The 16,512-nt window shown below is 40.7% G+C and overlaps 1 protein-coding gene across 7 annotated transcripts in view; it reads right to left on the bottom strand.

The window, feature by feature from the left end:
- Nucleotides 1–4,553, bottom strand: part of LOC110954496 (contactin-4) — a 133,735-nt gene extending 129,182 nt beyond the window's left edge. For 4 of the 7 annotated variants that reach the window (XM_051948581.1, XM_051948582.1, XM_051948580.1 and 1 more), the window contains exon 1: nt 4,268–4,553. The gene's annotated coding sequence lies outside the window, so the exon portion shown is untranslated. The remainder of the gene's footprint in view (nt 1–4,267) is intronic. The other 3 variants (XM_051948584.1, XM_051948586.1, XM_051948585.1) reach the window with 1 other exon arrangement.
- Nucleotides 4,554–16,512: the final 11,959 nt, after the last annotated feature.

Raw genomic sequence — 16,512 nt, 5'->3', positions numbered from 1 at the left:
CCCATCTCAAACCGGCAACAATCAAATTAAATGACAACATTAAGTAATGCATGCTGTCTCTCTGAGCCTCGTCCACCAAAAAGGCTATTTTTAATAAAGAAAAATGACTTAATCCAGAGCCTGTGGAGCCCCTCAGGTGTGATCAGGTCACATTTGATCCATATCTCATAGTGCAATCCGTTTTGCACTGTAGTATATGTCGCACAAACAATCAGATGCTGCTACAATGTGCAAGCATAAGGAGACACAGTACACATGTATATACATAATAAAATAATAACAAATAAAATTGCACTAATATAGGCTGAACATTGCTGTTACCAACTTTAATTTAGTACCAGAAGACAATTACATAATATATACAATATAATGTATACAATATTCCGCAGTATAATATATAAATTACTGTAGTTTGACATATTCAAAATAGGTAATTAAACATTCTTTTTGTGTAACTATATTGCAATTCTGTCTTAACGATGCATCATATGAAATAATTCAGCAAAATGGTACGGCCCAAATTCATGTTTTAAAGAAAACTGTAAACAAAATTATCATATTTTTGTTTCACATAAATAAGCAATTGAACATTTAATGTTGGTAAGCATCAGTTTGACTATTTTACATCTCTCTGCATCCATTTGCCACAATGATTATGTATAAAACGTAAGAGAATGAGACGTCAGTGTCTGATGGTTAAACTAAATTAGCTGACAAACATCCAGCAGGGGAAAAGTGCATTGCTAACAGGGTTAGTTTGCAGGCTAAATAGCTACATACTAAGCTGAATACCACTTTTTAAAAAAACACAAACAAAAACATGTTCTTTAACTTTGAACAGCAATGTACATTAGCTTTTCTGCTATCCCCACTCCTGTTATCCATTAGAGCACTGAAAGAATGAAGGTAAATTAGATTAATTATTCGACCAAAGAACACGGCGGAGTTATGTGACGATCAACGTGTGTGAATCCTTCCTCGGTTACCTCAGAGATGTGAATTAAATTTTCAGGGTCGGTCATAAATGACACAAGGACCAAGTGATTAGACTTCGGCAGTAATGCGGCTTAAAGTTTGGATCCACAGATTTGTTAAGGTTTAATAGCGGCACGGCATCTGATAGCAGCACGGTAACCATGGCAACAGGTGAACGCTACCTCAGCGGCCTGCTGATGATCACATGATTGTGATCCTACAACAAATCTACCACTGTGGACGTATTGGAAATGATACAAGGAACAACTGATTAAATTGTGGGGGTGTTTCTGAGTCCCATCAATTCCCGTCGCCTGCTACATGTTTAGGTCACGTAATTCGGTATGTACACATGCAGAACACACACCTGTGTTCAGCACAAGGTCAGGTGATGAACAGTCGTGGTGGAGTTCTGCTCTCTCAGTGCTCTTCTTGTTAGTTGACGTGACAAGCCGTGAGCGTGTGTGTGAACACGTGTGTGCCAGGATGTGAAATTAACTTTTTAAGCCACTGACAGATATGTCCGAATATGATTCATTCAATAGTAAATTAGCATTTTGTGCCTCAAATCTACCAACCACGTCATATTAAACCAGTATCTGGCTGCTGCTAATGTCCCACCATGGTGTGCCAGCTTTTGTGGAAATGGGTTGGAATGCAAAATAATTAATTTCAGAATATTGTCAATTACAGTGTTAAAACATGTTCTACAAGCTGGAAAAAATGCAGCTTTTTAGCAGTTGTCACTGTCTCCCTCAGTTTCATCACAACAAATAAGCTGAAAACATCGCAACTTTTTCGAAAAGCTGCCGCGAATTCAGGCATTTTCTGCCGCAACAATCACGAAAAATGCCCGCGAAATCCTGGAGGGACTGCTTTTTGCAATTTGGTGCTGGGCAGTAAACATACAGTCCATTTATCAGAGCTTTTGGTTGACATTACCGAAACAGTTAGCTAAAATATGCTAAAAACCTACTGTGGTGTGGAGGGAAAAGCAGATTTGGTTGTTAATTTACTGTGTTTGAGTGACCCTTTTCACATTGCAATTTATTTTATGAATTGTTGACTAAGCTATAATGTTGAAGTGTTCACTTTAACAATGCCTATCTGAATGCTCACACTCTGCAGAAGGTTTTTATATACATGCAAGATCATAGATTCTTTATTTACTTTATTTACTAGGTGGTCATGTAATTACATGTCACAGCAGCAGGACTGGGACTATTTCAAGCTGTGGTTTCTCCTTGTGGGAATAAGCCATCATTTTTACTGTGAAACTCCACAGTAAAATGCAACATAACCATGCCACAGTATACACTGGCTGCCTGCCTGGCTAGTGGCCAAGGAAGTATTTTACTTGGAGAGTGGAAGCGACTGACAGATGCCTGAGCAGCAACACAGCATTCATCAAGGCATCTGCAGGCTGTGAATACAGAGGCCGCCTCTGCTCGCATCCACCTGCAGCTATTAAGACTGCCAAATCCCAAGCATGAGAGGAGCTGGGTGAAACAGTACGCCGGTATCACAGACCTGACCCCAGTAGACAACAGTCGGCTCTGGGTGTTAAACCACCCCATCCGCTACATACATCACTGTTATCTCTATCATCCCTGTGAAGATTAGCCTTCAGCCAGCACTACCTACCTGTTCATACTCTCGCTACTGAACAAAAACCCAGAGAGCTCGAGCATCACAAGGTGAAAACCCACATTCTGAAAAGTGGGAAAGTGTGCAGGCATGAACAAGACACCTCCAAATAAGTAAAGCATCACATTAATTAATGAGATTTAATCAGTCTGTTTTTTATATGCAAAATCACATTAATAAAATTGTCCCTTTTTGCACACGTTATCACAGTCTTCAACCCTATTTGAATTAAACAACAGTGGATTAAATGAAATCCCATCTTGTTTGTATTCCTCCAGAAACAGTGAAGCACACCTGAAAGTTCCTCGACACCAGTTTGGCAGACATTGCATACATTTTGATTTGCAAGGCAATGAAAATGTGCACAGTAGCTGGCAGTCTGAACTTTACATCCAGCTGTATTCTATGCAGACGGCCTGCCTAGTGGAACAAATATCGAAAACCACCACGATGTGACTTGTTTATGCACTGCGTTATTACCTCTGTGTTTTGAATGAAGGAGTCCTGGTGGACAGAGTGTGTCTGCCTTGTCATTATGTGGTGATGAGGACATGAAGGGACCCATATGTATTCTCTAGATGACCCTCCTGAGAGTAATCGACGGGGCTACATGAACGTGGCAGGTTTATTAAGTCAGTGCTTAGAAATTAAGCCACAAAGTGGCATATTAATCATCATTTTACTGGACTAAGTGACAGTAGTGTGATCACTGAATACAGTTGGGGGGACAGCTGCATTTGAATGAAAATGGATAATGGCATATTTATTATGCTGTAGCTGAGTGGGAGAGGGGTGAATGGGTGTGAGTAGGGGGGGAAATTTTCCTTTAATGACCCAGCATGAATGGCTGAAAACATATAAACAGAAAGCTAAGGTAACTACAACATTTTAAAAATGAGATAAGAGCCAAAGAACAGCAAACACACGCACACACACTGTGGCTGGATGAGATACTGTAGGTGGGCACGACACTCTGACACCTTCTAGGATTTCAAAGCATTTGTTAACTTCTTCATCAAATCTCCATTAACATCTCAAATACTTCAAACTACAGTCAGGGTATTTTCAGGCAGCATGGATAAGGTTTGAGGGCAGAAACTCGATATTTCTTTGAGAAATCCACCGCTCACATTGTGATCTCTGGCTGCAGGTGTCGTCTGCGCTTGAACCTGATGATCTTAACAGTGGTGGCATTTGGAAAGAAAAAAAACGCACCGAACTTCTATCTCTGCCACCATCAGCTACACCTAGATCCACTCCTCATGTGGCAAAACTGTGTAATATTTGTAGGATTTAATAATAACCCTTCTTCGCAGCGCGTCTGCCGAGATGCAAAATCCCTCTGATTTTTTTAACTGTGCGCTGCCGGATGCTGGAACGCAGCATCACGATGTTTCACTCCTCTACGGAATACACCGTTCACTGCTGAGTCTTAACTTTTGCTAAAATGGTTTTAAAGAGGGGATTTGTGTACGTATGAAGCGCATCAAAGGGGATCATGTCCTCCCATACCGCTACATGGTACCTGCGCAAAGGCATGGCAAAAGGCTTCTGAAATCTCAAAGCGCAGGAAGGAAGGCAGGCACGAAGCACACTTAACTGCACAAAGATCTGCGTCGCACAATAACTTTGACGGATGTCTTACCTGTTCTGGAGAGGAGACACGACAGGACGCAGAGGAGAGAAAAGGAGAGAGGAGGATGGGGATGAAGCCGGCCAGAGAGCAGAGAAAGACAGAAGCTGCGCTGTGGATGAAAGGAAGGCGAGACGTCCCAGCAGTGAACTCCAAAGTGCGTCTGTCTTTTTTACCACGCCAATAAAGGACAGTGAAATTCAGACCACTCCCCCCTTATATCAAAGTAAACCAACTGTTTCCTCTCCATCACTGTGTCAGATTCATCTCCAAGCATGTGCAGCACCTTGGTGGTCAATGTGCGCCTATTCTGGAGTGTTATATCACATTTATTAATAAGGGGAATCTGAGGTACTCTGCATAATCACATGTCACACATGAGTTCATTCATCCATAGGAGTTTTTGCTAACTATTATCACAAATACCCTTATAATTTGTACTCATAATAGCATTTGATTTCCACATTAAATCTTTAAATTAATAGTTTTACATCGTCTCTGGTTGTTTGGGTTCCTTGCGTTCTGCAGAAACAAACAGAGCCCTGCCATATCCTAACCTTTCAAATTGACACGCCAAACTTATTTAAACCTCCAGCAGTTACCAGGCAACAATGGTTTTTATCTGGAGGCACAGAAGCAGCCCCTCTTCCAATTAACTGGAGAAGAAAGGCGACTAAAACATGTTAAAGATAATCACATGTTGCAAAATAATGAATAAATAATTGTTTTGTCACCTGGTAGACATGAGAATATGTATTTAAAATAGTTTTCAAGGTGCATTTGGTTCATTTCCGTGTGAATACATACACGGACGTACTGTGAGAGTCATCAGACAGGTGACCCGAGGCTGCTCTTTAATTGATTGCTTCAGATTTGGACACTCTCACTTTTGTTTTAAGCCTGTCAGTGCTGGTTTTATTTTTTAAATCAATTCCCAGTGGTGTCTTTCGTTCATATCCAAACCCTCCATTTACTCAGTGTCCCAACTCTCATTGCTCTCCAGCACTGCAGGAGATGCCAATTCAAGTGCAGCTGCTGAGCTTCATGTTAGTGTTGCTTATGAAATAAAAGAAAATTCAGTTTTATCTTAAAATAACTAATACTGCTGATGATACAATCCTCATCAAACTCAGGTGATTGGTGACACTGTGAGAAAGGATTTGAGGTTGTGCAACCTCAGCTTGTTTCTTTGAGTTAGTTCAACTAAAATGCTGCATGTACTAAAAAGATCTGGTTTATTCTGCCCAACTATACTAGACTTGGCTAGTAGATTTCCTTGTTAACTCAGCAATTTTTCAATCATCCCTGCAAAAATGCAAGCCAGAATTTACTGTATGTACTTCACTTGTTTTCCTGAAGGACTTTCAGAGTTCATACTAAGGACATGAATGATTAATTGTGCTTACAGCTTGCTGGCTTTAACAGCAGTGAAATGAGATAAGTAGCACTTCAGTACACCCTCCTAGTATTATGTTATTATATCACCTTGTCAGATGGCTTTTCACAATAACAGTCAGTGTTATGTGCCTGTGTTCATGATGCTTTAGTCTCTTCCATCTTCTGAAGAATACATGCGACTTCTTTAACTGCTAAATGCAGCACTATATACACATCCCTTCACAGCAGACATTTTACATTATCATAGCAGGAAAAGAACAGGTGCATTTGGTAACAATAATCTATGCATTCCATTTAGGTAAGTCAGTAACAGGGTCAGCTAGTAACTAACAATTTCTCTTTGATTTAGTGTTGTGCAGGTAGTGTACAATGACTTTTAAGAGCTTTTTCCCTCTGAGAAAACGCTGCTCATTTTAGCCAAAATTTGACCAAGCAACAAAACAATGACGTCAAATTCATTATGAAGTTCTTTAAAGCTGAGCAGAGCTGCAGATTGTGGTGTAATTCTCATGAGGGACCACTTGCTCAGTGTCATTTGATGGCTTATTATGAAGACAACTATCAAATTAAGCTGCTGTAATGTTTGATAGAACAGAAAGTACGACAAATGTTACATCCTTTTTAGTAGTAGTAGTGCCAGGCTTGGCAACTTTTTAAAACTGTCCTGGGTTGCCTTTATATGTTTGACAAAGCATTGTCCCAGTACAGGGGACCAGCGTGGTTAAAGGAGTTAATTCAACACTTTGTCCCAGCAGTTACAGATTAGAGTCTTCTTGAGTAAGTCTCACCAGGCTTTTTACAGTCGGATTTGGCCACTTGATCTCATTCTTCCTCGCAAATCCTGTCAAGCTTTGTCAGATTGGATGAGAAGCATCTGTGAAGTGCCATCTTCAGGTCTGTCCACAGATGTTCTGTTTGGTTTAAGTCTGAGCTTTGGTTGGCTCACTCAAGGACAGTCAGAGGCTTATCCTGAAACTATTTCAGCAGTGTCTTAGCTGTACATGTTGTTCTAACCTCAGGCCATGCACACTCTGGAGCTGGCTTTCTTCAATTCAGATGCTGCTGCCCCCATGCTTTACTGTAGGGACGGGCTTCTCCAAAAGACATAATGCCTGGAATTCTGCTCAAACAGTTCAGTTTTTGACTCATTAGACGAGAGAATCTTTTTTTTCCTTGAGTTCTCAGAGTCCTTTCAATGCTGTCATGCCATTTACCCCTGTGTGACTTCCATCTAGCTCCTCTGCGATAACAATCTGATTGATGGAGTGCTGCTGGGATGGTCGTACTTTCGGCAGGTTCTTCCATCTCCACAGAGGCCTTCTGAGGCTGTTTAAGAGAAACCATTTGGTTCTCAGTCACCTTCCTGTCTGAGGCTCTTCCCGCTTGATTACTCAGTTTGGTTGGGCGACCAGCTCTAGAAGGACTCCTGGTGCTTTCAAACTTCTTCAATTTCACATTTAATGAGGCCACTGTGCTCCTGGGAACACTCAAAGCCTTAAAAATGGTTTTACACTCCTGCCAGGATCTACGCTTTGCCACAGTTTTATCACAGACGTCTACAGAGAGTTTCTTGGACTTCACGGTTTGGTTTTTGTCTTTACATGCAGCGTGAAATGAGGAATCTCACATACACAGGAGTAAGACTTTCTAAACTATGTCCAATCAATTCAGTTTGCCACAAGTGGACTCTAATTAAGGACAAGACACGGATCAAGTATTATTAATGCAATATGATGCATCTGCCCACAAAGTGTAGTGAAGCAGAAAAAGGGCCCCAACACTTCAGATTACCAAGTATAGATTGATGGGATATTTGGAATTTTATTCATTTAAAACTAAATATACTGTGTTGTAGAATGTGTACAGAAAGTAAAAGGTTCTACCTTTCTGAAACAACTTCAAGTAAAAAGGTACATGTTGGAGAAATACCTGAAATAAAATGCTGAATTATCCTTTTTTTAAAAACATAAATAGATCTGTCACATCCTTTTTTGAACAACCTGACATATAGTGGGTAACTTCTGTAATCAGAGGCCCACAAGTAATTCAAATCATACCAATTCAATTCAGATAAGTCTTCTGTTTTACTCCGTTTCCTTCTACTCTGGACTTAAACCAAAATGAGGGTGCTGCACCTCTTCCACTGTTGCCACCACTTTGCCCGCTGCTCAAATTTGATTAATTTATTTGTATTTCTCCGCTAGTTAACAAAGGTAATGACTTTGAGGTTCGCCTATTTTTTAATTGAGTTCTGGGCAAGAAAACAATTTCTGACAACAACAAAAAACAGCTACTTCACTTAGAAACAAAGATAAAAGCAAGTAAATTAAAAGTTTAAGAATTAAAAAGGCAGAATGCTGAAAAAGAGAAAGATGCCCTTGAAACACTGTTCACAATAAAAAATATGAGTTTAAATGTTAAACAGCTGCTAAAATTAGGCTTATTTGTGAAAGACATGACAAGAAAATGGCCTGCGCAGTTTGTTTAAATAATGTTTCTGAATGTTTTATGGTCAGAATTTTAGTTAACCAAGAATGTGTTTCCATATAAATACGATGAGGCTGTACTCTTAATGAAAATGCAGCAGTGTCATAAAATACTATACTTCCACGGTGCATTAGGAATATTCGGTTAGTATTTGCATGAAAGGTCAAAAAAGAAAGCAATGATAAAACCTGAGATATGACATTTTTGCAAAAGCTTTTCTTCTTTGTCCAGCAAACATCAAGGAGGAACTTTGTTTCTGGCCTCATTCTGAGGACCAGTAAAGCAGCAGGAAGAAAGAAGTCATTATCATTATAGATAATAACTCCAGAGGCCATTCATGTAAGGACAAATCCCACAGGAAGGTACGCCTGCAGTATGCACATCATTATCAATATAGTCAACTCCCTTGTGAAATTCCACCCCCCCCAAAATAGAGAGGAAGTGGCGAGGCTAGATTTCAGTTTCATGATCTGTGGAGAATGTGCCCAGGATCCAGGAATACAAACTACACCAAGGGCAAATATGCAGTTATCAGAAGCGTCTACATAATTAAAGTATTCATTTCATATAATTACTTGTCTAATCCGGTGGGACACCAAGTGTTACATTATGAACTTCCTGATATTGAACAACTTGGGCAAGTGTAGTAATATTAGATGGCTTCAATCATTTGGGTGAGAAAGTGACTTTTAAAGACAGAGTCCATCAGTTACTGTCGCACATTTAGTTTTCTTTTATGACACAGGAAGAGCCTCCAAGAGAAACAGAGTTGCTTTTGTCCATATATTGCTTTGCTTTTCATTAGGTTGAAATAAAGAGAAAATAGTCTAGTAAAAACACTTTGTGGATATAGAAAAAACAATGTTGAATGCAGCATTTTGCAGTAAATTGCATAACTTAAAACAATTAATTTAGCTTCAACAATATATTTTTTTAGTTTGGCATTGGGTCAAAAATGTAGAGAGACAAAATCTAATGTCATCATTATTTCAAAATCCAAGTTTTGGTGAACCACGTCTTGACTGTGCACATCTTCCTGGAGTCTCACTGACAACCACTTGGCAATCAGAAGACTTCAGTGAATTACTGCTCCGCGCCAAGAAACTGTCTGAGATATAACCAGCCTGAGCACAACTTGTCAGTTTTCATACAGACTAAACAAATAACAATGTTAATTAGTGAGTGTGACTGATAGTGGATGACAGACTTTGTTACCTTTGGACAGCAATGGGCAAAGCTTTTCTACCCGTTTTTAGATTGTGCTAAGCTAAGCTACTGGTGCTAGCTGCATATCTATCGGACATGAGAATAGCATTGATCTTCTCATCTAACTGACAGAAAACAAAAAAGGAAACCAAATATGGATACTGTACAAAAATTATCCCTTCGGTCACATTTAGTCATTTCTTTTTGGAGTCAAATTTTGTGTCAGTCTACATTATAAATTAGCTTTTCATAGTTTTATTATTAAAAGGAAGAAAAGGCTGTTAGGAAAATATCTTTTCATCTCAGTCTGCAGAGATCTGTCTTTGTAAATCTGCTGCTTTCAGTCAAACAGTGTTACACCATGAGGAATGAGAAACAAAGTAAACAACTTTGCAATGTAGCCAACATGTCTTCAGCCTTGATTATACTCTCTTGCAGATGTGAACACAGACAGCAGAGGATACCATAGACACAGGGTTGTTGCTATTTTAAACCTTGTATTTAGTCAGGAGTTCGTCTGGTGGAATCTGTTTCGTACAAGTGCCATTGATCACGTCTGAAACATGATGCAAGCTATTGCCCTTGCTGCACAATTAGACAAATTTTGGCGTGCATGAAGATGAGTCTGCAGCAAGATAACTAAATTTACATCAGGAAGGCTATAGCAGAACCTCAAATGCTTGAAGATGCTGAAAGTATAACACTGGGCATCATCAGACAGCGCATCGTTGACACTAATGACCACAGGACCATGTAAGTGGACTCAAGCGTCATTTGCAGGTCTATTAACATGCTGTAGGTTAGCAGCTAATTATACACCTATCAGCAAGTGAAGGGGAAGTAAATAACATTCATCATCTTGTTACAGTGCAATGTTCTTCAAGAAAAACTTTGGTCTGGCATTAATGTGAATGTTACTTTAATATAAACCACCCACTTTAACTTTGTTGCAGACCAAGTACATTCAACCAGAACAATAGCATTCACAAAGATGGCTGCCTCCCCCAGCAGAGCAACACAGCAGACCACACAGCAAAAACTGCTCAGGAACGGCTTGAAGAACACAACAATTCAAACACCACAAATCCCAATCAGGTTGAGCATCTATGGAGGTCACACGCCACATCCCACAGGATCCCAAGGATCCGTTGCTAACGTTTCACGGCGTCACACCACAGGATAATTCCACAATTCCCCCGTCGGTCAGAGTTGTTCAAGTGGCAAAAGAGGGAATACATAACACACAAAGACAGGTGGTGAAAGTTGTGGCTGATTTCACTTCAAAAGTGACATTTACAATGCACTTTTCCCTCAGTGAAAGTTTGTTTGGTGGCTCATTTAACAAGCTAAGGTGGAGCACAAGAAGTGTTCATGAAAGGAAATGTCAGAGCTGAGTTTGTGTGGCTTTCATGTTGTGTAGAGCATTGCTGTCTGGGTCAGTGTGGCCATCTGCTCTGCCCATGAAGGCTAACAATTTTATACAAGAGTTTTTTGTCTGCAAAATAAAATATTCATCTTCCCGAATGAGAAGAGTGCTTTACAAGACAAGTATCCTCTAGAACTAACAAAAAAAAAAAATGGCTACAACTCTAACAAATGATACAAGCTAAAGCAACTAGGAGTATGGTGGAAACACCTGAAAGGAGACCAGGAAAGTTTAGTGATGCTCGAGATTCACAACCAACTCGGTGAGGCACCTGTCACAGTGTGCAGTTACAGTGTTTGCGTAATACAGTCACTGTCAGAAGGGGTATGGAAAAGTTCCAAATTGCAGATTTGAATTCTTTTCAGTATTAAAAAAATATCCAGTCATTGTTTAGCCTAGTACACGGAACAATATCAAGATTCTACAGTGTCAGAATGTGACTAATATTGCCAGAGATCAATTAGATTGACAGGAAATTCTATAAAATTAATCAGTGTAAAGATGTGATTTCAGGGGACCAGGTTGCTACTCAGTCAAACTGATTAAGTCACATATATATTTGCTGATACATGAAGTCAAACATTTTTACCATCCATCAGTCTAATGAAGGAAATGGAGTTTAAAGAATTTTCTGACAGGTGTCACTGAGCAAAACAGTCAAAAACCCCAAGGGTTACCTTCTCTGCTGCTAATTGTAATGCTAACAAACATATCGCAAGAAAGCCTATGCCTGCATTTGTGTGTGTGTTCTGTACAAGCTGTGTGTGTGTAAGACAGAAAACCTCCAAGTCAGCTTTTCTTTCAGTGCTGCCAGAGACCTATTATATTCCAAACAAAGACCAAGCTTGTCGTTGAGTTGGCTGCTGTTATGATAGAGGACGGTTTAGTCCTGAATTCCAACTACATCTCATCGATTGACTGTGAAAAGAAAATGAGACAGCTGCTTTTTGATGTCCTATTGTCATTTGCATAATCACATTCATTCAGCAAGGGTTAAATTGAAAACATGAAGGGCAAAGACCCGTGCTTTCAACCACTTTAATGTTTGAGCCATAATACGAACAAACACCAACTGCTACCCTACTGTTCTGTTACAAAAAAAAACCTACAGCACTATAATCCATCCATTCTCTATACACTGCTTAATCCTCACTAGGGTCGCAGAGGGTGCTGGAGCCTATCCCAGCTGACTCGGGCGAAGGCAGGGGACACCCTGGACAGGTCGCCAGTCTGTCGCAGGGCTACATATACAGACAAACAATTCTACAATTTCATTTAGCAGATGCTTTTGTCCAAAGCGACGTACAACACAAGCAAGAATTCAGACATAAGTGCAAAAAGTAGTAAGTGCAAAAAGTGCTTCAAGTGTGATTGGTCAAAGGTGTTGCCATCAAGTTGCAGAAGAATTGCCAACACCCCCCCCCCCCCCCCCCCTTTTTTTTCAACTTTGTCAGTGCTAAATAAGTGCTGGGTTTTGGACCACTTGACTTATTCTACCCCTAAGGTGGAGTCAGATTAAGTGCCTAGGTGTTCTCTGAACAATTGAGTCTTCAGTTGTCTCTTAAAAGTAGAAAGGGACTCAGCAGAACGCACAGAGTTTGGTAGTTTGTTTCACCATTTGGGAACAACAGAGGAGAAGAGTCTGGCTAGAGATTTCGAGCCGTGCTGGGCTGGAAGCACCAGGCGTCTCTCACATGCAGAGCATCAGACTCACATTCACACCTACAGGCAATTTAGAGTAATCAATTAACCTCAGCATATTTTTGGACTGTGGGAGGAAGCCGGAGTGCCTGGAGAAAACCCACGCATGCACAGGGAGAACATGCAAACTCCATGCAGAAAGATCCCAGGCCCAAGCCGGGATTTGAACCGGGGATCTTCTTGCTGCAAGGCAAAAGTGCTAACCACTACTCCACTGTGCAGCCCAACAGTACTATAATGTAACATGTAATTTATTTTGATTATTGTGCGCTCATGACAATCTGTTAAATGCAGACTGCTGTATCACTCACTGTGTACACTCCACAGCAGATTAATGATTACAGTTTATGGTGGTTTCATCTGTGATACAATACAACAATTCTATTAGTTTGTATCATGCTTGAGGTCTTTCCCTGAACAACAATTGTGATTATTCAATCCCACTTTAAATAAAAGCAAACTGTACGGTATAATTAAGAATTTATTGGATACACTTCTCTTTAAGAAAATTATGTTGTCATTTTTACTCTCTTTCTCTGAATGTTTTTGGCCCACAAACTATAGTATTTCGATTCAATCTTTCCGCTCTTTTTGTGGTGATTTCTCCAGTCTTGGTGAGCAGATGTTGTAAGCATAGGCGTCAGTTTAGGGGGGGACGGTAGGGATGTGTCCCCCCCCACTTTTTATCAGGGGTCATTTTGTCTCCTGAATGCGCCATCCGCACTCGGCCGAGAGTTGCACAAACATGCAGCACACCTTCGTGAGGTTAAAAAAAACGTGCAGACGCTAAATTTGCGCCCGTGCCAAGTGGAAGCTCCGACCAGAGGCGTGCAGGGGCAAAATTTCGGCCCGGGAGAATTAGTACTATAGCGACCCACAGACCCCTCTACCCGCATGTGCCGGTTGCTCAACAGGTTGAGCCTCCACCTTTGGTGTGGTGGTTGTGAGTTCAAGCCCAGTTTGTGGTATTTTGCCGCTGTTCTTCGACATTTTCTCAAAGTGCTGTGGTCTCCATCCCCCCCACTTTTAAAAACAAACTGACGCCCTTGGTTGTAAGGAACTGATGACAAGGAAGTGAACATGCACTTCCTGTCAGACACGCACAAGGAGTACTTTTGCTTTATTATTTCATGCTGGTAGACGTACTGGAGGTTTCCACTTTGAGGGGAGGAGGAGGTGTAAGATCATTGTTATGCTTTCTCTGTCTAAAACCGCTAAGTTCCACGTGATGTAAATTTTCACCCCGACCCCTTATGTCAGCGCATGACTGCCCCACAAGAGCATTAGTGCGCATGTTCAGTTGTAATATCCATGTGTGGAATACATAAATACTCCTCATGAGCATTAATGGAACAGGCTCCTTCAAAAGCAGCTAGAAGAACATAGACTGAAGATACACTATAACAGCAGCAACTGCACGTCCATGATGTATACAGCCGACAGTCACAGGACTTGGTTTTGATTCGTTCTGTGACTTTGGTCCTGTTCCACTCACTGTTTGGTTAACTTAATAAGTATTCAATTAAAATGTATTTCAATTTAAATTTTATTTAGATTGAGCCAATTCACAACATATTTCATCTCATAGCACTTTACATGCTAATGTGAAGACCTTACAGATATTAAACAGAGAACCCAACAAATCCATCCTTTGCATTCCCTTTGAGCACTTGACAACAATGGAAAAGGACCAAAGAGCAACAACAAAAAACCTCCTGCAAACCAGGCCCAGGGAGGGCAGCCATCTGCCTCGACCAGTTTGGGGTAACATTCATCCTCTCACAACATTAAGCAGATGTCACAAGGCAGACTTCTATTGCTCCAAAATAAACAGCAGCGACAACACCACACAACATTTGGTAACTGCATCTATTTGTGATGTTTATGAATGCCTAATGGTCTATCAGATGCCCGGTGTGTTGATGATGCTAAAGGATACCCACTCAGTTCAAAGCTTACACCAAGGGGTCTTGACAAAGCAGTTGTATGTGATGAGACTAAACTTGAAAATTCCTTCCAGACCCAGTACAGATTAAAAACAGAGCAACAGAAGTGTCAGCAGCCACAGAACAGAAACAAAACTAAGTGAATTTTAATGTTGCTTTTTGGCTGTTGAATGTTAAAGTCGGAGAGTTTGGTATCACTTCCACAAGTTAGGAATTGAAAATTAAAATGCCTTTGTTATGATTTTCGAGGGAGCTCAGGCGCAGGGAATGACAGACGAGGATTCAGATGTTAATGAGATTTATTTCCTACACAAATGAAAACTACAAATCCCATGCAGGGAATCACAACCAGAAGTTGGCAAGGACAGAACTTGGCTAAACAACCAAAACTGAAATAGCGCTGACTAGAGGGTCGGAAGTCTAATTCTCTATAACACAAATTCTCCAAATCTAAGTGGTTACTTACATACACAATCCACGAATCATAAACGAAGCAAATACGAAGCACTACTGTTATATTCACAATTTTAAAAAATACTCCAAAGCGAGGCTAATCTTAAACAGAAATCGACAGTAAATCACTAACCACTCAGTACTAGTTTTAGCTCAGGCAAACGAATCGGTTTTTCTCAGTTACTCAACAATAAACGAACTAGGATGCTCGGACTGGGTTCCAATGTGGTGGAGCGTATTGCAGCAGACTGGCGGTCCGGATGGCTGGTGGTGGAAAGCAGTCACAGGTGAGTGGGAAGGACGCCGGGTGACTGGAACGGCACAAATGAGGATCCTCGAGTGGACGACAGGCGGAGTGACAAGGTGGTTCTGGACGAGATGCGAACTGGAGTGGCTGGACCGGGAACTGAGACGAAAGAGCACAGAACGGAGTTAATGCAAGTACAGGTGATGGCTGTGGCAAGAGTAACCGACTGAGTGAATTTACAGGCGATGTTACTATCCGGCACAGAGAAGTGGGTGGAATCTGCTTATATAGTAAGAGACGAAGGTCTGATTGCTTGTTCCCAGGTGCTCCTGCGCCAACTGATAATGATCGCGAATGAGAAACTACGGTGGCCGACAGGGGCCAACGATCTGCAACTTTCCAAAACGCCTCAGTTCAGGAAAACAGCTTCAAGTACAGAAACGATGCAAAATCACAAACTCAAACACAGGTCTAAACGAGGTACAAAAGAGGATCGTGGTGCAAATGAAATAACGCGCTGAAAAAAAAACGTGCTGCTGAAAGAGGAACGGTGCAAAGGAGAAAACGATCTCCAAACCAAAAAACGATCGCAAATCAAGTAACGATTTCCAAAACAAGGAACGATCTCCAAAACAAAGAAACGATCTGCAAACGAAGAAACGATTTCCAGAACATGAAACGATTTCCAAACCAAGAAACAATCTTCGAATGAAAAACGCTGTATTACCATACAAACGGAGCAGGGGGCCCTCTCAGCGTAACGGATGGGACGGAGAGAGAGAGACAGGACCGGACAGCTGCCTGAACCAGTGTCTTTGCCTGAACCACTGTGCATAAAAATACAACGGGAACGGTAATGTGACTTTCATTCGAGTATATTTATTATGATTATGTTTGTATCACTACATATAATGCTGCACATACGTGGCATTTATTTTATTGTTTGTTACACCAGACGTTGCAAGGCAGCACATTTGCATTTGTAGATTAGCCTGAGAAATAAGCTAAATTTAATAGAGATTCCCTTATTACAGTCCTCCATACCTAAACCATGTCTTTTTTCTTTTGCAGATGTACTGTCCATTCTGTGGATCTGTGCTTGGAGCTTCTGATGCCTTTTGGTGTGCATGTGGCAAAAACATAACTTTTTTAAAGCATGTCAGAGTGGAGACACCTGCTACTGATGCACAAGTTGATGTTGCACAACCCGGCACCAGTGCAGGTAAACAGATTCAGGATTTTGTAACACAAAATGATTATAAGTGGGCTTGAAATGTTCAGATCATGTTTTTGTATACAAAATCACTTCTAAATATCACTATCCTGGTTCAGTAACTGGCATTTTAGGTGTACTAAAATGCCCTACAGAAAGTAATTTTTTTTTTTTTCTGGT

This window comes from Acanthochromis polyacanthus, chromosome 5 (genome assembly GCF_021347895.1).
Source record: "Acanthochromis polyacanthus isolate Apoly-LR-REF ecotype Palm Island chromosome 5, KAUST_Apoly_ChrSc, whole genome shotgun sequence".
NCBI classification, from domain to species: domain Eukaryota; kingdom Metazoa; phylum Chordata; class Actinopteri; family Pomacentridae; genus Acanthochromis; species Acanthochromis polyacanthus.
The sequence above is the reverse complement of the archived record's forward strand: the minus strand, read 5'-3'. Positions and strand labels throughout refer to the sequence as shown.